The sequence below is a fragment of the Hemibagrus wyckioides genome, linkage group LG01 (assembly GCF_019097595.1).
Source record: "Hemibagrus wyckioides isolate EC202008001 linkage group LG01, SWU_Hwy_1.0, whole genome shotgun sequence".
Taxonomy (NCBI): Eukaryota; Metazoa; Chordata; class Actinopteri; order Siluriformes; family Bagridae; genus Hemibagrus; species Hemibagrus wyckioides.
In genome coordinates this window covers 27,163,274-27,187,821 of record NC_080710.1, presented here as the reverse complement: position 1 = coordinate 27,187,821, position 24,548 = coordinate 27,163,274, and the positions used below count along the sequence as shown (strand labels likewise).

General features: G+C 37.3%; 1 protein-coding gene across 3 annotated transcripts in view; it reads left to right on the top strand.

Annotated features, from left to right (window-relative positions):
• The window catches only part of LOC131359921 (RNA-binding Raly-like protein), a 171,957-nt gene that overhangs the window by 49,351 nt on the left and 98,058 nt on the right, over positions 1-24,548 (top strand). The window lies entirely within an intron of this gene.

Below are 24,548 nucleotides of genomic sequence, written 5' to 3'. Positions count from 1 at the left end.
CATCCATTATCTCAGTAACACTGGCACCAAGGAACAAGAATTTAATCTGGAGTCAGAACATACCTCTCTATCAAATGGGAACCATTCTCACAGTTATTCTATACAGGCAATTTCTCTTAGTCATTTGACTTACCTGCATGTTTAGGCTGTAGGAGGAAACTGGAGAACATACAGGAAACCCTCTCAGACAAAAGACCAGCATGTAAAGCTCCACACATATCAAACTGGGAACCCTGGAGTGGTGAGGTGGTAATGCTGTGTAATTTGCTACCATGCTGCACTTTTGTGAATGGTTATGAATTTCAAAATAGTATTGAGTAACACACTAGCAAAGAAAAAAAGAGATATTTTTACCATCAGACTTAGCCTGACCTAATCAGTTATAGAAATGATGATTGTCTGATAAGCAATACATGTCCAGCTTTGGTTTTGTGGTGGGTCTAGAGGCTTTGTGTTGTTAAATGTTGGTGAGAACACATATCCATGTATCCACTTATAACCATTTATCAACCATGCTGGAATAGTAATAGAAACTATTTGAAAAATCATGGAAATTCATAGACTTTCATTCGACATAATAATGAGAGATTGACCATTAATAACATCATTGTAGATGACTGCTTAAGCATTGCTTTAACACATTTAGAACCCCAAATGCTTGAATAAATTTCAATCACAATTTTGGACACAGTTTGATTTCTCTGCTATGAATAATAACAGAAATGTCCCTTGAATGCAAAATTTCATGAATGAAAATTCAAATGGTGTAATCTATTTGGTATTTGTTGGCTTTGCTTCCACATTGTTCTGAAGTTGTGCTTAAAAATTCTCTCTCTTGCACCTGCTCTGTCTATTACAGACAATATCCTTTCATAAATAAGGCTCCAGAGAGAGCCATTAATTATTGGGAGAAAGTCATTACATCTCTTCCGCAGTCTGAATAATGAAGCTTGGTGGAAACTCGCTCACACTCGCTATTAATATATTCATTACTGAGGCTCAGCCCTGGCCTGCCCTTATCCCAGCCAAGGATCCAGGCACCTAATCATCCCTCTCCAGATGCAGCACTGTCACCAGCCTTTCTTCATTACCACGCTGCCACTGATGCCGTCACCAAGCCAGGCATTCTTAATTGGCATGGCCTTTACGGGTGCTTTATTGTCACAGTTATATGTGAGGCAAGAAAGGCAGCATGGGGATAAACTGGAAAGAAGGAATAAGGTAACAGCTGTGGAGAGTATTACAATGTCTGTTTTCTTATAAATAGATCAGTAAACCATAGATGCAGGAAATCAAGATAAGATTGATAGCCTAGCTGTATAGATAAAGGATTAATTGAAATCTCAATGCCATGTTCAGGGCTATTTGTGATGACTATTGCTGTTGAATTGTAGAAGGTATCTTACTGTTGCTCAAGGACTCATAAAATGTCTCATAAAGTGTCAATTCTTCGTTGCAGACATTTTCTTTATTTTCCAGGAGAATTTCTTTGACAGCTCCTAAATTGAGTGTGTTCTGTCAGGCACTTTCGCCACAGACAAATGCATGCATGTAGAACGGATGCATACACAATGCACCTATCTAAATAGTTTAGTACTGGCTGAAGAAATGAGCTGTCTGTGAGACACAATAGGAAGACTTGCATGAAGGGAAATGTTTGCTATTGTTGGGTTGCTGGAGCAGACAGGGCTGTGATAGGGACTTGAGAAGACCTGAATATGCTGTGAGAACAAATCATGGGAGGTGGAGGATAGAGGTGTTTCACACACAAACGAGTTTCTCCTCCATGCTGAAAGTGTAGGCAGCAATGCCTCTGGCTTTGTCATAAATACTACTGGTCTGTGATACCCCCTAAAAAAAAAATAAATTCACAATAATCCACTCAAGCTCATGCTGATATTTATGCACACAGAAATATCTCGGCAGTCGGAGTTTTGTTTGTGTTTGTCTGCAAATCTTTTGTGCTGATTTATATGTATATCCCTATATTTGATTCAGGGTCAAGTTGGAATATATTATTTAGGTTGCTTCTCTTAGCCTTGCATAATGAATAATTCATGTGTTAAAGTTTGATAGGCAGAACCTGAACTGATCGTACTTTTATGCTACACCTGTGCCTTCTGAGAGCCTTTGCTTCAGGGCTGAATTTATCTTGCAAGTCATTTTGACAATATATCATGTGTCAGAGTACTGTCAGTTTGTAGAATGAGGAATGGGTACCTTCTGCAGTGTTTTTACTTGACCAGATTAAAGGTTTTGATAGATAAATGATGGTTAGTTAGTAACCAGTGAGGTTGTCTGGCTAACTCCAGACTCGCAATGGACAAACTATATAACTTCATAACTGCTCCTTTTGACTAATTTATGGATGGGGTGAGGGACGCTTTCCATGATGTTCATCCTTTGTGACATTATTATCCTCTCCACCACTGCGTCTTGATGAGTCACATTACTTTGACAATTATGATAATTAATTGATTCCAAAGCCTCTTTAGAGTAAGTACAAACCACACCCAAAAATGGATGAGAAACAACATCACCATCAAAATATTCAGCAACACAAGGTTCAAACACAAATGGTAAGATCCTTATTAAATGCATTACATGCATGTTGCTGATTTGACTCAGGGTATGACTATTACAATTAAGAAGAAAAATAGCATTGGTTTAATTTGTTCTAGTTAGCTTGGCAAACATATTTAATGCAAAATTATTTATGTTACTATAGTTAGAAATAATCTTTCTACTGAATAACCCAGCTTCCTTTACGTTGGTTTTAGTGTTCATATGCTTGTATTAATGCTCTGTAAAATTGATGTATAAAATAACATCATGTGAATGCCCTTGAACAAAAATAAATAAATAAGCATGAATAAAAGCATCAGTAGAATCATTTCCTCTAACTGTAAAGGCTTTTCTTTAGTGTATCAGATTGAGGCTTGTTAAACCTCAGCACCAAGTTTGAGATATTGACCCACACAAATTTTTTTGAATTAATATTTATTTGTTTCTGAATTTGCTATTGTGTTTTCTTCTGTTCTCTTTTCTGATTTGTTGTTTTGTGGTTTTGCTTTGGCATAGTGTAATGCACTTACCAGTCACTATATGAGACACACTGAGGTAATACACTTGTAATAAGACTCTCGCCCTTGTGTGCACTCATGAGCAAAGGCTTATGAACAGAGTCCTTTAACACACTATAATACATTCTTTTAATTATAAACCACCCTGTCAAAAACGCTTGGTTGTTACAGCAAATGAAGGACCTTTTCCACCTTGTCCTATGCAGAAACATCATATCTATTGTCATCTTCTGTTACGTCTACTGAGAGAAGAGCCATTCTGACCTATAAACAAACCACTACTAAGTCACAGAGGCTTCCACTGATGCTCAAATCTATGATTCAGCTTCTATAAGACTATGAAACATCCAATATGAGCCTAATATTGCTTCCACCACTAGCAATCTATAGGTGTGACAAAAACGAGAAGAGGAAAGGGAGACAGGATTAAAGTGGGTGTACTTGAGGTATTCTTTATTGTACACAAATAAAAAAGCTTTGTAATAATCAACAGACCGTACAGGACTGGGATACGGAAATGAAAGGCAAGAATAAGAACTGCACAATGGAATAAGTAGCAGTAAACATGGTTAAGAATTGCTATACAAATACTTACAGGACTTCACCAACTGGAACTGAAAAACTTGGGTGAAAAACTTTAACTTCAGATTCTCTCAGGGGACTGAGAGTTGTGCAGTTTCTCAGTAATCTGGTAAGCCTAATTTTCTTTAGTCCTGTTAACTTTGTGCGAAGAAATTCCAGTTAAGAAACAACAGATTGTATTTGCTATAACATAATTGATAACTAGCTTGTCTTAGGAACAATCCACAACATTAATTATAAAAAGCCTTGCCTGTCATTGAATTTGGTTATTGTTAAATTGCTGTGGTATAAAAAGAATAAAACACAATGTTTCCTTATTTAACCTGTAGTAAAATAAGGCAAAGGCAGAGACAGGCCTGAAAAAGAAACCAACCCAAAACAAAACCGCATGGCACCATCATCATGCGAACCTTAAAGCGACTAGAAAGGCATACTGAATAGAAGCAAAGTGTACGGCTTAATCACAGTCCTTAAACGATAAAGCATTACTGCTTATAATGTATCTCACTTCAGGTAGATATCACATGGATCATCACACGAGCTGTTCTTGTCATCTTCTGCAAGAGCTGCAATCCTCTAAACAGGAACTTGTTGTTTTTTCCTCTGGCTATAGGTGCATTAACAGTGATAAGCATATTATCAATAACATCGCTTTTAATATTGGTAGTCATTGCCATGGTAGCAATGAAGTGAGAAAATTTAGGCTCATGTACAGTGTAGAAAAGTACCTTATGGAAATAAGGTAACGCTTCACCGTGTTGTAAATTGAATATTTACTTTGCTATCTTGAGTTCCAGACCTACAGCCGATGAAGACTTCCTATTAGAAACATCCTGCTTCTCATACTGTGCTTTGTAGTGGACATCTTCCTATATACACCTACAATATGGGTACATTTTTATGCATGTAGTCCCTCGTTATCATTCCCAGTGTATGGTTCAATCAGACTACCACTGTTTTTGTTTGGGTGCTGGATCATTCTCAGCAGTTGTAGTGAACTGGGTATAAATAGTACATGTTTTACTAAATTATCTAAACCATCCATCTCTCCAGTAATATCTGGTCAGTCAGGTCGTATGTTCATCCTCTTACATTGATGGAAGAGGAGGATAATAAATTGTTCACAGAAACAAGTGCGGTGTGGGATGTGTAGGGATTTGAGGGGAAGGATGATAGAGTCTGGGCTAAAAAGAAATCAGCCCCAGTCTCTACTGCATGCCATTTATCTGGCTCTGGGTTGTTGAGCGGAGGTTTGGGGGTTCAAGCCCCAGCACTGCCAAGCTGCCACTGTTCAGCCCTTTAGCAAGGCCCTTAACCCCTTACTGCTCCAGGGGTGCTGATTATGGCTGACCCTCTGCTCTGACCCCAACATCCAAAGTTGAGATATGCGAAGAAAGAATTTCACTGTGCTGTAAGGTATATGTGACAAATAAAGGCTTGTATTCTATTATACATATTTCTATTGCTGGTAATAAATGAACCTGATAGAGTGGTTAAGGAATAGAGAAAAAAAATGTTAAAATTTAGATAATTCTTTATTCTTTACAAACTTCGTAAGGGAAACAATACACACTTCCTGTCAGACAGAAATCAGTCTAATAAATGGAGCAATTACAAGAACTTTGCTCTTTCTTGGTTTTCTTATAGTGTTTTCCTGTCCTATAGTTTTAACACAATGTGCACTGATCACCGTTTAGTCATTTTCTTCGGCTATCCTTTCCCAAAGAAGCACCAAACACAACATGGGAGAGTAAAGATAAATGTATCATCAAGCTGTGTGACTACAGCAAGCTATTTGTGTGAGCTCAAGTTCAGCACATGGGTGGCATATCAACAGATTACTGCTACACATGGACTGATGATCACGACACCAAATCTGAACAAACATAATCACTCGTAATCATGGATTGTATGTGTCATTTTTACCACCATAAATGCTTGCTTTTGGTGGTTAAGAGGTGGTTAAGGGATTAGTGATTTGCCTTAATGCAGTATAATTTGTGTTTATGAATATATGGTCAAAGAAATGTTGATTGATGTTAAATACAGTGGATAAATTATATTTGAGCAAGTGAAAACATTTTGAATATAGGCAAAATTAAAAAAATTATAATTTTTTCTATAAATAAGCTGAATTATCCGGCAGTTTAATAAACATTTTGAGCTTTTAATTATTTGGGTTTTTTTTTCATTAAAATGGTACTTAAAAATAGTTTGTGTTTCTTTTTTTTTTTCTCAACATAAACATAAGCATGCATTTATGTTTATTCTAAATCTAATTAATAATACAATAAAAACTATTGTTTAATACTTTAATAATTAGAAATTCCTTGTGTAAAAAGTTCGTATTAAAAACATTTGAGAAATCCATCCTTATTTTTTCTTTATTTATATTTTTCATAAACAATACTTAGAAATGAGTCTACAAATATTTAGTTAGTTATTCTGTATAATTAATTAGCTTGTGTTTCTTTTTTTATTTTTTATTTTATGTACATAAATTTGCATTTGCAAATGCAAATGCACACTGTTTGTTTGTTTGCTTGTAAAAACCCTTTGTTGCACTTATATATTGTTTATCACCCGCATGTTGATTTTTGTATTGCCTTATTCTGTCCTGGTGTTTAAATTTTATTACTTTACCAGCTACTGTAGTGCATACAGTTGATACATTTCTGCAGAAATATTGGAAGCTTCTAAATATGCAAATTGCTTGGCTTATGCTGTTTACCCTTATCTTGTTATCTCTCCGCCTGTGGTAACGATCACAGAGGTCTTGTTCTTTTCAGCACTACAGCAGCAATTTGTGGGCCGTGCCTCCATTATGCGTGCTTTTGATTTTGCTGCAAACAAAGACAGTAACGATGAGGGAACATTAGATCAGCGGCTCTGATAAGACCCGAAACCCACCTGGAAAGCCATGTATCCTTCAGCATCGCTCGCGATATGAAACACTCACGCTGTTCTGCCTGCCGGCACTGAGTAGTTTTAAAGCAGGAATAATCAGAGATATCATCTGCTTATAATAATAATGATAATAATAATAATACAGTGTGCATTAATGTGTACACAGACTTTACGTGTCTACTGTAGACTCAAGGTCCAGGAGCATAGTAGTAGAGTTTATATATTTACCTGAGAGAAAAAACATTTCTTTGCCATGTCCCACTCCACAGTAGTGGTTATTGGCTCATGTGAAATTAAAATACTCAGAGCTTTAAGAATTTGTACTATTTTATATGTATTTCTGTATAGGACCGGTATATTTATAGAGTAGTTCTTTAAAAAGGTAGTTTTTTTCACATGAATGTTCAAAGGAAATGGTGATATCAAACCCATTTCTGCTCCCTGAGGTGCCCCAAGTGCTTCAAAAAATTTGAAGGTGCTAAAGATAACCACTTAAATTCTGTGTAAGGTTCTTCAACAGAGGTAAAAACTTCTCACACTGAAAGCCAACAGAATCGTGTCTTATTTTATAAAATATATATCAGACTTGCAGAGATAAATAAATTCATTTGTTTATACTGATTGAAAATGTCAGATAGGTCGATTTCCATTCCGCTGGCCGACTGAAACACCTGTGTTCTGGTTAAAGGGGTTAAATGTAAAAATATTAAGAATAAAACTACTACTACTACTACTGCTACTACTTCTATTATTATTAATAATAATAATAATAACCCTTTCAATTAGATTGCAACCTCTTCAGGTATTAATCCAAATACAGATATTAGGAGCTCTAAGATGTCATCACGTCACACCTCTCCATTCGACCACTATGTTTCTCGCCCACATCTGCTTTTCTTCACATTTTTTCTTCTTTTCTTCAAATTTAATGGTGATGGAAACAGATTGAATTTTTGAGACCCAACCACTTAATATACCATAATGACACTATAGTGCAGTACTTAGACATGTCATTACAGCAGCCTTTTCTAAGGTACAGTGTGTAAAATAGGCACAGGTTGCCCATCAGGGGTGAAGGTAATTGCCTCTTCCATCTTAATCATGTTCCGTTCACAATTCACTTCTATTTTCTCCTCCAGTTCGTGCTCTTGTAAAAATGCTGAATTATTGCTGATGGGTCAGCCCATCCCAGCTACTGATAGCATTGTCCTGTGATGTGACTCCTCGGAGTGGTGAGAAAAAATAGGCTTTAAGACTCTGCATTAACAAGAAAATAGAGTGGATGGAAATGGAAAGATGGATGTCTCTTCGGGTGATACAAGCAGTAAGTAGGGAAATACAACTGTGTGATTAATTTATGCTGGCATGAACATCTGTTTAAATCCACCAACAAATGCACTTCACACGAGTGGTTTAGGCACAAGCTATGAGAGACTTTGAACAATTGGCTTTATGTGATCTTAGAAAATTGAACAAGACACTGAACAAGATAGCCCGGCTTCAGACTATTAACTGATCAATGGTGAAGGTCTTGCTTTTTTTCCTCTCTAAAAATTCCAGGTAGACTGAAATCAAGATAAATAGTGAGAGACTTTCTTTCCTTTTTCTCCTAAAAATTCCTGGTAGTAAAGACTGAAATCAAGATAAATGGTGGAGGCTTTTTAATTTTGTTTATTTGGTTGTTTTTGTTGTTTTTAATTCCAAGTTTTTAATACCAAAAACTGATATCAAGGTAAAAGTTTTTTTTTTTATTATTATTAAATTAATTTTTAATATATTTTTTTAATATTTAAAAATATTTTTTTATTTATTGTTTAGTATCTTATAATTTATTTATAATTTAATTTATTTTTTAAATGTTTTTATTTTTATTTTAAAAATTGAAATCCTGAACAGACCCAGCCAAAGTTGTGTGCGTGTGTAACTTTATCATCCTGACAAAAATTCAGCTCCACGTCCCTGTAAACCTAAATTACACAAAGCATATGTTGTATTAATAGTAAAAAGCATTCTACCTGAAAATAAATTTTTCACAGTCATCTGGATATGAACCTTAAACGTAGCGCGTCCAAAAAAACGTTGAAGTTACAAGTAATGAATGCAATCCTTCTGGGTCCCATTACCATTATTCAGATGAGATCCTGCTAACTCGTCCCACTAGCTCTGATTTATACTTAGCAGTGTTAGCAATTTTGGGAGGAAGTACTTCTTTAAATTAAGATGTTTCATCGCACTGTACCGTCTGGAATATAATGCATATCTTATAAGGCCTTAAATTCTTTTTATTGCTCTGCCACTTCAGCAACAATACAAGGATTTTTCTATTTTTTGAAACTTTTTAAAGATATTGATGAAATGATGTCATTAGCGACACACTGCTACACTATTCACGTTGAAAAGTTAATACACACACACACACACACACACCTCACCCCAAATTTACATATGTGAGTTTACTTTCCTATTTACAATTATTCATACTTGGAGAAGCAAAAACACAGTCATTTTCTCACACAGTTTTGTAGACTTTTTTCCAATTTATAGCTCATTAGCTGTCTAAATGTCAGACATTACACATTACAATTTAGAGAATTCACCCTATACACTAGGAATAATAGTTATTTCATTGTATTAGGAATGTACTAGCACAGAAGTGGTGGGGGAAATAATCTGTTGTTATCTTTAACCAGTAAACTGGTGATTCAGTCTGCTGGAAATCGACTTATCAGACATTTTCAATCAGTATGAAGCTTGGGCGTCACTAGGCCATTTTTAGGGGGGCTTTAGCCACCCTAACATTTCTACTCAGCCCCCCTAAAAATTCTGCGAATTCTCCATAAACTCTACACAAATCTGTGATCACCTCAGTCCCCTTTAAATTTCAGTCTTCGGCTCCTCCCCATCTTTCAGCACGTTCTTCAATCCGCAGACCGCGGCGTCGCAGAGCGAGGATCAGAGGAGTGTGTGTGATCAGGAAGACTCGTATTTGGCTTGTTCAGTACTCAAATATTATACACATCTATGCAATACTGTGGAATGCTGCAATACGTTTACCACCCAATCCTGTTAGTCAAATGTTTATTTTATTTTATTTATTTATTTTTATTTTTTACTATTATACCCTCACTGGGGGCTGAGCCCCCCCTTAAATGAAAATCCTAGAATCATTATCAAGGAATTATTTTATGGCCACAAGTCTGATATAAAATTAGTCAGGACAATTTTGGCTTTCAGTGTGGATGTATTTACCTCTGTTGGGATAACACAGAATTTTAGTGGTTGAAGACAACGCCTTCAAATTTGAGATGTTTATGAATAAGCACTTGGGGGATCTCATAGAGCAGAAACAGGTTTGATATCACCAATTTATTTCGAGAAAAAAAATTGGTTAAAAATAAATAAAGTTTTATTATTTATTTATTTATTTATTTTTTTATTTATTTATTTATTTATTTTTTTTTTTATTTTTTACTTTTTGTTTCATGCATATTTTGCCCCTAGTCTGTTAGGTAGAAACAGAAATGCTTATAAGAAATTCCTTTAAGTACTGAGTGTTTATTCCATGCTTTCATGTGAGTCATTGTGGAGTGTGACCTTGACAAAGAAATTTAATGCTAAATATGGGAACCTACAAAACAGGCACAAATTCCATTTGTTGGCCTGTGTTAAAAAGACTTAATTAAACATAAACATAAATCCACACAGCTTCAATTCCCATGTGAGCATTTCTTCACAGACCACAGCGATTCATGGATTTCCATTGCGACACCTAAAATGAGTCGAATCACTTGGTTGTTTGTATTAATTCAGAGAAAAGAAATGTGTAGATTATATGAACTGTGGTGCATTGAGAATGTTTTTAGAATCGAATCGCAACCCCCTGAATCCTGATCGAATAGAATTGTGAAGCGAGCAACAACTGCTCAACCGCATCACCAGTAAGGGAAATTAAATAAGGAATAAAATAAGATGGCATGCTGTTGTCAGAAAATAATCAATGATGGTGTGTTGTGATGTGCCGTGATGTGGAGCAGAGTTTCTACATTCACCCCAAAGCAATTTGCTGACTATCTCTAAAATCTATCAGCATTTGAATGCTGCTGGCATCAGTGTAAGTGCAGGGTATATTGCATATGAAGCCAACTTTGCTATAGTCGAGTCAAGAGTCAAGAAGCTTTTATTGTCATTTTAACCACAGATAGCTGATGCATACTGAAATGAAACGTTTCTCCAGCACCGTGGTGCTACATAAAACAATAGAATGCAGCACTACATAACACAACATAAAGCTACAACAAAAAACACCGAGCTATGGACTGAAGTTGTCCTAGCCACATAGAGTTTATAGTGTGCAAACAGTGCAAACAATACAATAGGCTACAGGACAGATACGTAAAATAGTCACCAATGAGGCATAATCTTGATCAATCTCGTGATGGTTTTATAATTTTGTCTTCAACCTGCAGGATGTTTGAAAATGTACCTGCTATTATGTCATTAATAAAGGCATCCAGGTTAAGAAAAAAACAACAACAACAAATAATCTTTGTGGTTGGTATAAAAAATCTGTTTGGTTTGATTTTTGATTTCACCTTGGATTTTGTAATTTTATAGAATGTCAACAGGTTGACAGGCAAAACCAGAGATTACATTTTATTTTGCTCATTTGCTCCCTCTCTTAGCAAAGCAGCATCTTTATTTATTTATTTATTTATTTTTAATACAGTACAGTGGAACCTCGGCATACAAATTGAATTCGTTCTGGAAGCGAGTTCTTAAGGCGAAAATTTGTATTATGAAACAAATTTTCCCATAAGAAATAATGTACATGCAGGTAATCTGTTCCAGCCACCCAAAAATATTAGCAATACAATAATACCTCACACATCCATGAGGTTACGTTCCAGGACCCATCACGAATGACGAGGTTTTGCGGATGTGCGGTGGAGTCACTAAAAATGCTAATATTGTACTGTAAATGCTTATTTTTTTAGAGTTTAAACCCTAAATATGACCCCAATCATGCTCCCAAAACACTTTCATTTCATTTAAAAGTTAGCTTAATACATTAACCTTAAAAAAGAAATAATTGTTTGACATAAAAATAGATAGAGTACAGTATCGCCTGTATAAAAACCAAGGGAAAAATCACTGAGATCACTTATTCACACTTACAGAATATAGCACAAGGGGTGGGGAGATGAACCGCGACATCGCACATACAAAGCGTCATAGCTACCAGCCAATTAGCAGCTAGGTAAAACTGTTAATACTCTGTGATTGGCTACTTCCAACCCTTCTAGCCAATAGAGTGTCGTAATGGCTATACTGCACGTACATGATATCAGCGACTTTTATACTGATATTACTAAATTGATAAACTAAATTTTTCTTAATAATTTTGCATTAAAAAGCATGAAAATGTATAAATGGCCACGAAATTAGCCGTAAACACTTTTGCAGGATTTTGTGAGGATTTGTCGGGTCTGTGAAAAATTTGCAGATGCAAATTAGTTAGGTTCCAATGAAAGTTTTGCGGATCAGTGAAGTTGCGAATCGTGAGACGCAGATCTGCAAGGTTTTTCTGTATTACCAATACGAAGAACTGACCCAAGCCAAGCATTCCATGTCAAGGGTCAGGACAGGAAGTCGTGCCACCAAGCTTGGGCTAAAAATAGACACACATATATATATATATATATATATATATATATATATATATATATATATATATATATATATATATATATATATATAGTCTTGCATGTTCTTACATGACAGCTAGATAAAATGTAAGTGTCTGTATTTCAAGTTCTCATGAGTTTAACCGTTTGAACATCAAGTATGTTGTGTGTTTGCCTTTCTAAGAGCTCTGTATGTGCTGTTAGATATTTCCATTCCCTATTGCTTCCCAGTGCATGCTGCTAGTCCGTTGCAGGGGGGTTGTGCAAAAGACAAAAGAAAAATCTGTTTCATCTTGCTCACACTGGTGGCCACTTGCATGCTAAAGTCATGGTTTTGAGTATATACAGTACATCATACAGATAACTTGCTACTGTGCAACATACTGTGCTACATAAATTCAATGTAACTCAGTTAGCCAAATATTAGCGTGCTGATTGTGTGATCTGTCTGAACGGCCCTGTGATTCCCAGCTGCAGGAAGAGCTGCAGAGTGTCAGCTAATCAATTATTGATGCTTTGCGGATGTGTTATAACGAGAACTGATCTAAGCGTAACATTAAGCGAAATTTTCCGAACGCTGCTACAGGTCTGTGGTTTGTTCCTCGTTTCTGGCCGTCTTTTCTTGAGGAGATGACTTAGATGAGAGTGGCAGGCAGATTTGAGCAGAAAGTCCGCAAAGTCCACATGAGGACAAGAAGCCTTTGAAATGTCACAGGCGAGCTCAAAAGCTCAAGTTTTAAAGATATACAGAGAGAAAGAGAGAGGAAGCAAGGGCCTGGAGGAGAAAGGGGAAAGAGCGAGAAGTTTTGTTTTTTTTTCTCAGAGAATAAAAGACAGTTAGAGGTAGTGGTAGTGCAGAATGTGTCTGTGTTTGGAACTGATGAATAGACATAATAATCCTCCTAATATCAGTCTTTTAATAAAGGTGTGTGAGCCCAAACCCAACTAACATTTACTGTCAGCTTTACGAAGGTTTCTTTACAAAGCTTTCTGTTTGTCCTAACATGTGTATGTCGATAAATGCCAATAGGCAGTAAATAACCAGGCACAACTGATTTAAGCTACGTTCATTCATTTATCAAAATCAAGTCGCTGTACTGTGAAGTCATCAGTAGGTGTTCCTGCTACTGGTTGCCATAGTAATAACATTTATCGTTAGGTTGCATGACTGGAGCTAGCATTCCACTTGACTAGCATTGCACTTGACAACAAATCAGTTTTCTTGCCACTAAAATAAAAACACTTTGGAGGGAGATTTGGCGTTTGTATGTGAAATTCCACAGTGTACATTATGCATCATATCATATGAGATGAAGTAGAATCCATAAGCACCTCATTGGACATGCCCACATCTAGTCCCCAAGGGTTGCCAGCTCTTAGTCAAAATAAATAGTCTTTGGTCACGCCGTCTCTTCAATATCTCTGTATGTGTGAACAGAGCATTACTTTCAGTGATACACAAACAAGTCCATAAAGGAAAGGCTCAGAGATCTGTAAATGACTACTAAACGGTCAAAGAGCACCTCCTAAGTGCAGTGTGCTCTAAATCTTCCCTTAATGCATCTCAGCCACTGTAAAGCATCATCTGCCATAGACACACACTAACTCTTCTTTCTTCTACAGGGTGACGGTCTCGATAGAATAGCTGGCTATAGTCTTCTTGTATCCGTTTGTTTTAGATTTTGCTTTGAATTTCTTTCAAGTCATTAATATGACACAGTTGAGGTATGTGTTTATTTGCCATAAATAAGTGATAAATAAGAGACTTGGCTGTGTACATACAATTGTAATATCTTATCACAAATTCTTTGATTTGAAACCTATAAATTGAAGTTTGTTTGTAACTTATATGTACATGTATACAATTTCAGGAGCTCTTGTAGGATATGACTAACCGGATTTTCAGGAATACTACAGTTCTTGTGTAAATTCTCCTGTGAATGATTTATGAATAAATTCATTCGTATCCAGCTTGTTAAATGAGGTCCAATGAGACAGTAGAGACCTTCAACATCAGCCTTGATTGAAAATTCTCTCTTTCTCTCTCTCTATATATATATTTCTCTCTGTCTGTCTGTCTCTCTCCCCACCCTCTCCCTCTCTCTCTCTCTCTCTCTCTCTCTCACTCTCTCTCGACCACTTTCACGTTCTCTGCCTTTTTTTGGCTAGTTACTGCCTTTGAACGATTAACCTCTGGTCAACTGCTATAAAAGCAGGTAATTAACTGAGTAATAAGTTATGGTTGCAAATGAGGCAGAAATGAAGCCTGGAGCAGAGTGACTGTTTGCAGTAAAAGTTAAGCGATAGAATGAAGGAACATGAAAGCAGTAATGCAATGTAGTGACAACCCTGTGCATGATATGTTCGTCCATTTAGTATTTTTGTCCTCTAGATCCCATCATTATTTCCCTCTCACTCCATCTTTTAACTATCAGTCCCTCGCACTATTGCTCTCTGTGGTGCTCTCCTTCTCTACCTCTCTTTTGCTCTCTTCACAGTTCATCAGCAGCATTGAATAATTCACCATGCAGCAGACATGGAATGCACCTCTGCTGAAAGATTCATAGTCCCACTGCTGGCTCCCAGGCTGCCATGAAATATTGAGGGCTATTTGTACTTCATCCAGGGAAGCAAAACGCAATTAAAGGCAAAAGAAATAAATAAGAGTAATGAGCACATTTGGTGCTAGCGAAGGATGACAAGTCAGGTTGGGCTGTGGCACTAAATATAGCCACCATGCGCTGCCATCCCAATTAAGTAATGTAGTCAAACATGTAATTTACCTCACCACAACCTGCAATTTCCCCCTCAGCCTGAAATTGGGTCTAAACTGCATCATCCTGATGGTTGACTGGGCCATCAGCTGGGTTTGATCCCTGGACTGTAGGTCCATTTCTTTCGGCCTCTCTTTATCCACAGGCTGTAATAGCACTGGAGTGAGGCTGCAGCTCTGGGCCAAATACATGTGTGAGGAAAATTGAGAAATAATAGAAGAGAACACTTGAATAGAGAGAGAGAGAGAGAGAGAGAGAGAGAGAGAGAGAGAGAGAGAAGAGGCGATAGCCTGAATGTGTGTGTGACAGAAGTGAGAAGACAGGGAAAGGGATGAGTGAGTATTGCTGGGTATCAAATCACATCCTTATATTTGTATTATTTTAGATGGTTTCGAGTATTCATAACTGAGAAACACACAAAAAAAAGTACAGATCAGTAAAAAGCATACTTTTTGCACTAATCTTTCCCATCATGCGGTTTAAACAAAATAAAAAAGCCATCATGGATAGCATTAACATGTCTATAGCTCTAACTTTTATAGGCTAAAATGAGCACAGGCACTGTTGTAGTATTATTTATACAAAATGCATTTTAACACCATTTTCCTCAAGTGTAACACAGCAAGGACTTTTATGCCAGTACCAGCATCATTTGCTAATATAATGCCAGTGTGTTGCTAATTTGGTTGGGCATAGGCCAGTTATTTCCCATTTGCGCTCAGTTGCTATTTTCTTGGTCAGAAACGAAAGCATCTGCTCTGATATCAATAGAATGACACAACATGGAGTGTTAGATTTGAGGAATCGTTCAGCAGGATTTTGCAAACCCTCTTCAGTCCTAAATTACACTTGTGTTCCCTCTTGGCACAGATGAAATTCCATGACAATATTTTTGCTGACTTTAAGTCCAGCCTTAAATGTCCTGTCCCATTTCTTACAACCTGGTTTTGTAGATGTAGACTATTTATGTTAGCCCACTTCAAGAGAAATTAGGATACTTCAGGTAATCACTAAATATAGCGTGTATGAATTGATCCATAACAAATAAGAATGAGGTTAATGATTTCAAAAACATGTTATGTCTCTCATCTTTCTTTGCCTTTTCCATTGAACCTCTTGGCCTTGAATCCTTAAAACCATTTTTTATTAAAACTCGTTTGTGTATTATGGAATAACGGCTATATCCAAGTCTCTGTGCTTGTTGTGGGACTCAACCTGAAAGATATATTTGCAAAGTCTTTAAACAACATAAGACACTAATCATAGATATGAAATCTCTAAGTAAACTCTAATTGAACTTTATTATGAAAATGGCATTGTGGTGCACTGCACACTCTTGGCTCTAAACAGAAATGAATGTTGATTTGATTGGGTATTGCATACACAGCATACACAACCAGACTATTTTTCACACCGTTTTTTTTTTTTTTTCATGCTGATGCTATATAACACCACTAGTATATGCTTTATTTTTCAATTACAAAATTTCTTCTCCTGCAGAACTCCATAAAGGTATTGTTAGTGTACTGATCTTCTACATTAGTCCATAGTAAAGACTTTTTTAGTATGTGGTTGGAGATTATTTGTGTGTGTGTTTGTGTGTGTGTGTGTGTAGGTGAGAGATACAGCATTACAATGATGTTTCCTGCAGCATATTTCAGGCTTCTCACCTTTCTTTAGCTCCAGGGCTCACAGGTCTTCCCTGAGCTTTAACTTTTCCCATTCATCCTGCAGAAATACTCAGATTCACTCTGCTTATTCACAGCTCTCAGGTACAGTATCTGTCAGCTGCAGTATATTTATCTAGCACTGCAGGGCACAGTGCCGAATAGGTTTCAGAGCCCCACCTGCTTGAAACAGGTACATTATGTAGATTTATTGCTGGTCACTGAATTGATTTTCACCATCACTCTGGCTGACTCAGCTTCAGATCAGACTTGAGACCAGGTCTAAATATATCAATGTCTGCTTTGTTCGGTATACTCTTTAATATTGCCTGTGATAATCCAATTAAAACAGGGGGATATATTGTTTCTCTGACAGGCGTTTTACTGGGACTAGTTGTCAGATTTGCTTATTATTTGTCTCTGTAAAACTCTACAAGAACCAGTCAGATATCAATCAGCTCTCAGCAGGTTTAGAAAACATGAGGGAAATATCAGAATGATTTTTCTTTGAAAAAAAAAAGAAAAAAAGAGAAAAAACGCATTCTCAGAGCTACACAAAAAAGCAGTTTGAGGATTTGGGAATTCGGGCCTAGTGTGCATTGAGTATTTTCAACTTTTGATAAATATTAAATAAGCTGGCAAAAGATCAGAGCTGGAAAAGAAAGCAACAGGGAGGCAAAGGAGCTGGCGACCATGCTTCAGATGAAAAGCACTCCAAGCCAGCACATGGCCTAATGCACCCGTTGACTGTCGCATTACAATCAGCCAAGGAGACACAGCGAGGACAAAGTGGTAAATCAAGCCACTGGTATTTACAGGATGAGCTAACGACAACAAAATATCCCTGACTTCACTTTTAATGTCAGGTCTCAACCTGTGATTGCACATTAGCTTGACTGATTGCCGCAACCTGACAATTGTAATTATCTCGATATCTTCAGTGAGGCACGAGAATCCTTGCAGGCAGGCAGCAGACTCCATCTCAATTAGTCGTCTCCCTTTGATCGTCCCCTTATTCATTTATCCCTTCGCTCCAAAAACACTCCAGTGGCTCCGTGAAGGACAGAAAATGTGGGTGGCGCACACTGCAGGACCGTGCCGAGGCTGTGTTGAGCCCTCGAAATGGTGGTGCTCGTCTCCCGAGACCCTGTCGTCGTTTGAAGCTGAGATCCAGCATGTATTCAAAAGGCATATCAGAACAGGAGGTCTCTTCCAAGATTGGAAGTTTTGCTTTATTTGCACAACTCGGTTTGTGTGTGTTGAAAAGAAATCGATCCCAGCCTAAATGCATGGCTATGCTGAATTGCTTTGTGAATGCAGTAGAGATGAAAAGCAACAGGGATAAAAGTGCATAACTCATCCAAATTCAGTCAACACGAGGTGTCAGTCATTAAGCGACAACAGCTATGTGAATAACACAATGCACAAAAAATATGTTATTAATATATGATATTAAGATGTAGTTCAGATACAAAAATAGTATGGTTAAATAGTGGTTGTGGCTGTTCATGATCTTGCTTGAGAGGGCTAAAAATTCCACTCATAAGTTAAGGGCAACTCCATTCATGGCTTTGATTTTTCAAGTCAAGTGTTTTTCAATCCATGTAAATCTGTACTGGCAATTAACTAGTGCTTTCATTCAAAATACTCTGACGACTTTTTCGTCATTTGTCCCTTGTAGATGTAGTGTGATTTATAGTGTGAGCATATTCTGTGTGTTTTCAAAATCAATTCACTTTTAGCCATTAAAAGCAAAAAAAAGATGTTATGCCAAAAAATGGTTCCTTATTTTTAAGTCATTTTCCAAGAAAGAGAGCAATGTTAGTCCCGGTAGCCTTTTATATCCGTCAGCCCTGGCTTACAGCATCCACTAAGGTTCCATGTTATTAGCTATTTGGTCAGTAAATGCAAAAATGGCACCCTAGTGTATACCGTAACTACAGTGTGTATGTATATGAACGCTGGGGTGCCAGTAACATATAAAATGACGAGTAATTAATCTCTATTATATAATGAGAAAAGTGATTCACCAAGATCCCAAAAGAAATAATAAATGAGTAATAAATTGTACATGTAATTAGTAAGTGGGTCGTCAGTGATTTATGAAGAATAACAGCACAAATGATGTTACAAGCAGAAAAGTTAGAGAGAAACAAGTGTAAATTAGGTTTGCACATGTTCTATCTGTTAATGGCTACCCCTGTTGAAAGAGCAGAATTTAAGATGATGGTTAGAGATAGCTCCTGTTTTGAACAGCTCTGGCTATAAAGTATTGTCAGAATGCACGTTATTAAGTGGACGATCCATGCAAATGCCAAACCAAATGATTTTTTTCCTTATTACAAGAAACTACAAACCAGCACAGCAACTTACAGACTGCAAATCTGTCAGATAGTACTTAAAAACTCAATACTGTATGAGTTAATTGCTTGAAGTACAATTAACCATCTCAGCAGGTTCAAAATAGATTCTAAACATTTACATTTATGTTAATACAGCAATTAGCAGATGACCTTATCTCAACTTACAGAACTGCTTTTATCCACATGCTGCTACAAATAGGTCAGAGTACATGATATTTACTTCTTTCTTCCTTCTCCTGGATTTATTGCTGAGTTGCTGAGTGCTTGGTAAAGAGGCGGGTCTTCAGTCTTGAAGAAAGCCAGTGACTCAGCTCTTTAGTCTGTCTTGTACAGTGAGGGATGATGGGTCATGTTGAGTTATGCTAGTGGGAGCAGAGCACAGTGTGGGGTTTGATAAGTTCCTCTGGGTAGAGGTGGAGGCTGGCCCATATTTGGCTTTGTAGGCAAGCATCTGTGTGTTAAATCTTGTGGGAATCCCGCAATGGGGCAATGTGGGAGAACTTTGAAAACAATAAAATTGAAAAAATAAGTTGTGCAGCTGAATTCTGGATCATTTACAGGGGGTCTGATGGTACACAGGGGAAGACACAACAGGAGCAAGTCACAGAAGTCCAATTGTCGACGTGACAATGTACTGAACCAGCACCTTAGCGGCCTCTGGGAAGAAAAATGGTAAGATCTTCCTAAACCTGCAGAAGGAACTGAAACATGGTTGTGTGCATTGCCAGGTGGTGTGATTTCTGAGACCTCTCCAGAGAAATCACAATATCGTGGCATGGGGATGCATCACAGGGGATTTTTCAGCAGCTCAGTGTTGCTGGGATTTAGTTTCAGGTAATGAGCTGCCATCTATGATAAGAAGTCTAGCGGTCATTCTGAGATATGAGCTGAAAAGTAAATGTTTGAGGCTGGAAAGCTGAGGATGAGTTCATCCTCCATGAGTGTCATCAGCATATGTTATGGGTAATTTAGGTTCTGAATTGAAGGCATGTCTTCAACCTAAATAGAGAGATAGGAAAGGAGAAAAACAGCAAGTTGAGACCCCCCCCACACTTTCTCTTAGCTTCCCTTAATTCTCTACAATTGCTGCAGAGCACATCCAACAGCCAAGGATCAAGACAAGAAGATTCTTTCTCTCTGAAAAATGGTAGGGAAGAGAAGGCAAGTGGACAAAAAAACGTGAAAAAAGGAATGGATTGGTGACTGTTTCAAGTCGTGGGGAGGAAATGGAATCATATTGTGGATATCAGAGGATTGATAGAAAAAAAAAGAAAAGAAGAACAAGTCTTTATTTGTCACACATGCATTACAGCATGGTAAAAACATTTTTTTATATCCCAGCTTGTTAAGAAGCTGGAATCAGCATGCAGGATCAGGCATGATACAGTGCCCCTGGAGCAGAGAGGGTTGGGGGCCCAACATTAACAGCATGGTGCTGCTGAGCTTGAACCAGGAGCTTGATTTAAGATTCTGGAAACTAGAGGAAGTATTGGTAAAAGCAAGTGGAGAAAGGATATGGGGAGACATTGACTGGCAGGGAGACTAAAAGAAATATGGAGCAGTGTTATGTTGATATCTAGAGTTGGGAAGGTCAGCTAAAGACTAGTTCCAGAACATTTCCTCCCTTGTGCAACCTTGGTCAGGTCAAAAGAGAAGGAGAAACCAGAAGAGGGTGAAGAAACAAAACGATAACAGGCCAGCTTTTCTATGATGTTTTCTAGGGTGCAGGTGATGAATAGGAAAAACAATTAGAAAAGTAATGGAAGAGGTAACTGTAACACCATGAGATTCAAATGAGGACATAAGAGGGTAAAAAATATGTGAAGCGCCATTTCTGGGACACAAGCAAGCCTGTGCAAGCATCTGTGCCAGTTTCTCATGGAGTGTGAGAGAAAGCAGCCATGGCCACAGAATTGGCTGGAGTGATCCAGGTCTCAGTCAGTGCCAGGAGGTGGGAAGAGTGATAGGGATGCTAAAGCTGAGATGAAGATGCTTTTTGGATCGCAGACTGGCAGTTCCAGAGCCCACCTGCCACCATATTTGACACTGAGACTGAGTCAGTGGAGAATGGTTTGAGTTGCTGGTAGTTCAGCCCCAGCACTGTGTACTGTTGGATGTCTTTTCCATTTGAAGTATAAGGCACATGCTTTAGGTAATAAATAGATAGATATGAGGAGAAGTATGATGGTGATATATATTTAGGTGTCTGTACTAAAACAATAGACTGAGGATGGTTAGGATACAGATGTCTAACTTATGATAAATACTGGAAGATACACCATCAGAATATATGATTAAGACCTTCTACACAGGTCCTAGTATTCAGAAAATGAAATTTGCCAACAGACAACCTACGACTGTACTCAATTAAACAACCAGAAGCCTACTTTACCAAAGCATGCATTCATCCATCAAGATAAGAATGTAGAAATATAAGTGCATGTGTGCTGGAATGTGTGTACATGTATGTTCTCTTGATAAGGTATATGTAGTTACAATTTTTTCACATTATCTCTTGGCAATGGACAAAACAACAGTAATGTCAATCATAATTTAGTGGATTTTTTCTTATTTCTAGATCAAGTCTTATGAGAGAATTTGGTTTTTGAGTCCCTGATAATCTGATAGTAGGAATAAAAGAATAATACATGATGGGCCATGCTATTACAGGAAAATAATCAGCCTCTTACCAGCTTGAAGTTGATTATTTGATTATTTCACTTTACCAGCAATTTTATGCCACGGCATTTTGCAAATGATTACATTTTTTATTAATTAAAGAACAACATATACTTTTTTTATTTGTTTATTTATTTATAGCTACATTTGATGTCATCTAACGCCCATAAAGCAGATTAATTCCTGTTATTACTTAGTATAGATCAGCTATACATAGTAAATTATCTTTAATAACATACAAAATGTATCTTGTTCGCTTAACGAGAAAAATTGCAAAGCACTGGCCCTGAAGATTTCTTCCAAAAATATTAAATAATCACCATATGTGAAACCATCATAGAAATCAATGTGTGATGAGTGCATCAGCATAAACCTTCTGACCAATCTGACTTTACCATTCAACAAAGGTGTGGCCTAAATTCTTTCTGTTTCAAATTTTCTAATGGTTTCTTGTAAATAAGTTCCCTAGGGGCATATTACTTTACGCACACAACCACCGTTTTCAAAGTTACTTTAAACACATGTCCAGAATTATTCTCTTCATATAGACATTGTCCTGTATTTAGACCTGGAAATAAAATCTCCCCAAACTGCATATAAAAAAAGACTACAAATTGAAGAAGAAATAGTTTTCTACCTGTTTGCTCATTTGAAAGTCTCAGTCGTGCGTAATATCTATCTTTTTTTTGGGTGTTAAATTCAGATTAGAAGTTACATAACATGACCTACTTACAGTATATGCAGCTGTGATGCGGATGTTATACAGGTTCACCTTTCTCTTTTATCCAGCCACCAAGTGGTATGACCCAGCTCAAAAAAGACTCAAGGAAAGTTCAAAGGCACACTCCAACCTACCGCTGTGGTCATTTCATCCTTCTTTGGTGGTTGTGTATGTGTGTGTGTCTGAAAAGTGTGTCAGTCTGAGCTACAGCCTCTTTCAAGCCCACTACACATGCATGTGGATACACAGAAACAGCACATATAGGAAGGTGTAATTTCTGATGGAGACAAAAACCATGTTCTCACTGCTGCTGTGGATTGTCACAGATTTATTTTCAGTAACAAATCACCTGCAATTGCACTGCCCTCAGCTGATTGCTCAGTAAAACCTGCCAGAAAGGTGCACAGGAGAAAAACAGTAAAGGAAGGACACCGCGCTGATCTCTGAATACAGCATGTAATGCAAGGTCAAAGAGTTATTGAACACCCAGGGGAAAGACAGCAGGCAGTACAAAGCATGTTTCCTGTCCCACATTCGTCAAGGCCTTGCACTGACCACACACACGCACACACACACAAACAAAATCCAGAGTCAGGGGAATACTGAAGTACAGACATGTTGCACTTGCAAGACAAATATAAACATATTTTTAATAAATATAAACAGTGGAAATAGTGGAATATCAGTATGTTCATATTTTTAGTGATTTATTTGCATAGATCCTGTGGTAATCCTTTGAAGATCACTTGCTTTAACCCTGAGCTGGACCATTATACATATGCATATACTGTATGCACAATTTTTAACTAGCATGGATTTCGTTAAAATTCATAAAAAAAATCATAAATAAATCTGAGTGCATGCCACCGCACATTAAGACTGTTGCATTTAATACCACTTCAGAGCTCTTTGAACTTTTTTTTTTTTTTTTTTGGCCATCATTACTGTGTGTGTCGCTTTGACTTTGCCTAAGCAGTTTGCCCAATTACCAGAGCATTACATTCATGTTCCTTTACCCAATCAGCCTGGGCTGCTGGCATGCTTTAAGAGGCGACAAGTGGGCTGTCATCATGCAGTCACAAACTAACAGTTCTTTTAAAAAGAACTGCTATGCATTTTTCTTTTTACTTTTTAGGTATTCTATACTTCTATTTCTTTCTGTACTATTGCTGCAGAGAAACTCCAGTACTATTTATTTATGCAGTTATTGGAACCGGTATTGGTTGTTTACGGCCTACGTTTAGCCTTCAAACTGAGCATGCTTCCACTAACTACTAATTGTAAAATAGAGGTAATTTGCAAATGCAATTATTTCCAAAGAGCCTTTTTGACTTTGCACTTTTTAAAGATTGCTGATGGATCAGAGATCTTAAATAGCATGTATAGCCTACTGTGCATTTTACCATTCACAGTTTGACTCTATTTACATGCATTTTCCCCCCACTGAGGATTATACATGTTAATGAAGGGCACTGGTTGTGTTTTATTTGTCGAGGGGAGAGAATGTTTACAAATTCTAATTTGCACCCATTAAAGGCAGTGATTTTTTTTTTTTTAACATACACCTGCTATTAAAGTCCTAATTGGCTTTTTGCTTAAGACGCTGCTTTAATGAGAGAAACATGGCACAGTCAGATGTCTGATTAGGGCCAGACTCTGACACCGTGCACTAAAAACCCATAAAGCTGTGGTCGGCAGGTCTGTTTATGATTTATTTATGAAGAGCCAATTTGGGGATGGGGATTTATCAAAGACTAGCAGAACTGACTCAGCTGCTCAAGCAATAATTGTCTTTGGCCAGGCCTTTTAATTAGCTGAATCAGAATAAAAGCATGGACTCACTCTTGCCGTTTGGGAACAAGAATAACGGAATGTTGCCAAAGAGTGGCAGTGGTCCATATTCACTGAGGTGGTTATGTAAGGAATAAAATATGCTGGGGTGTGCTGTTATAGAAAAATAATCAGTGACGGTTCTGGTGGTATGTTGCAGCCCAGTTTTGGTGCTCTTTATACCACAGTATTATAATGGACAGCATGTACTTTTTATCCATTTAGAGTTGCATTTAATGTTGTGGATAATCCATAAAA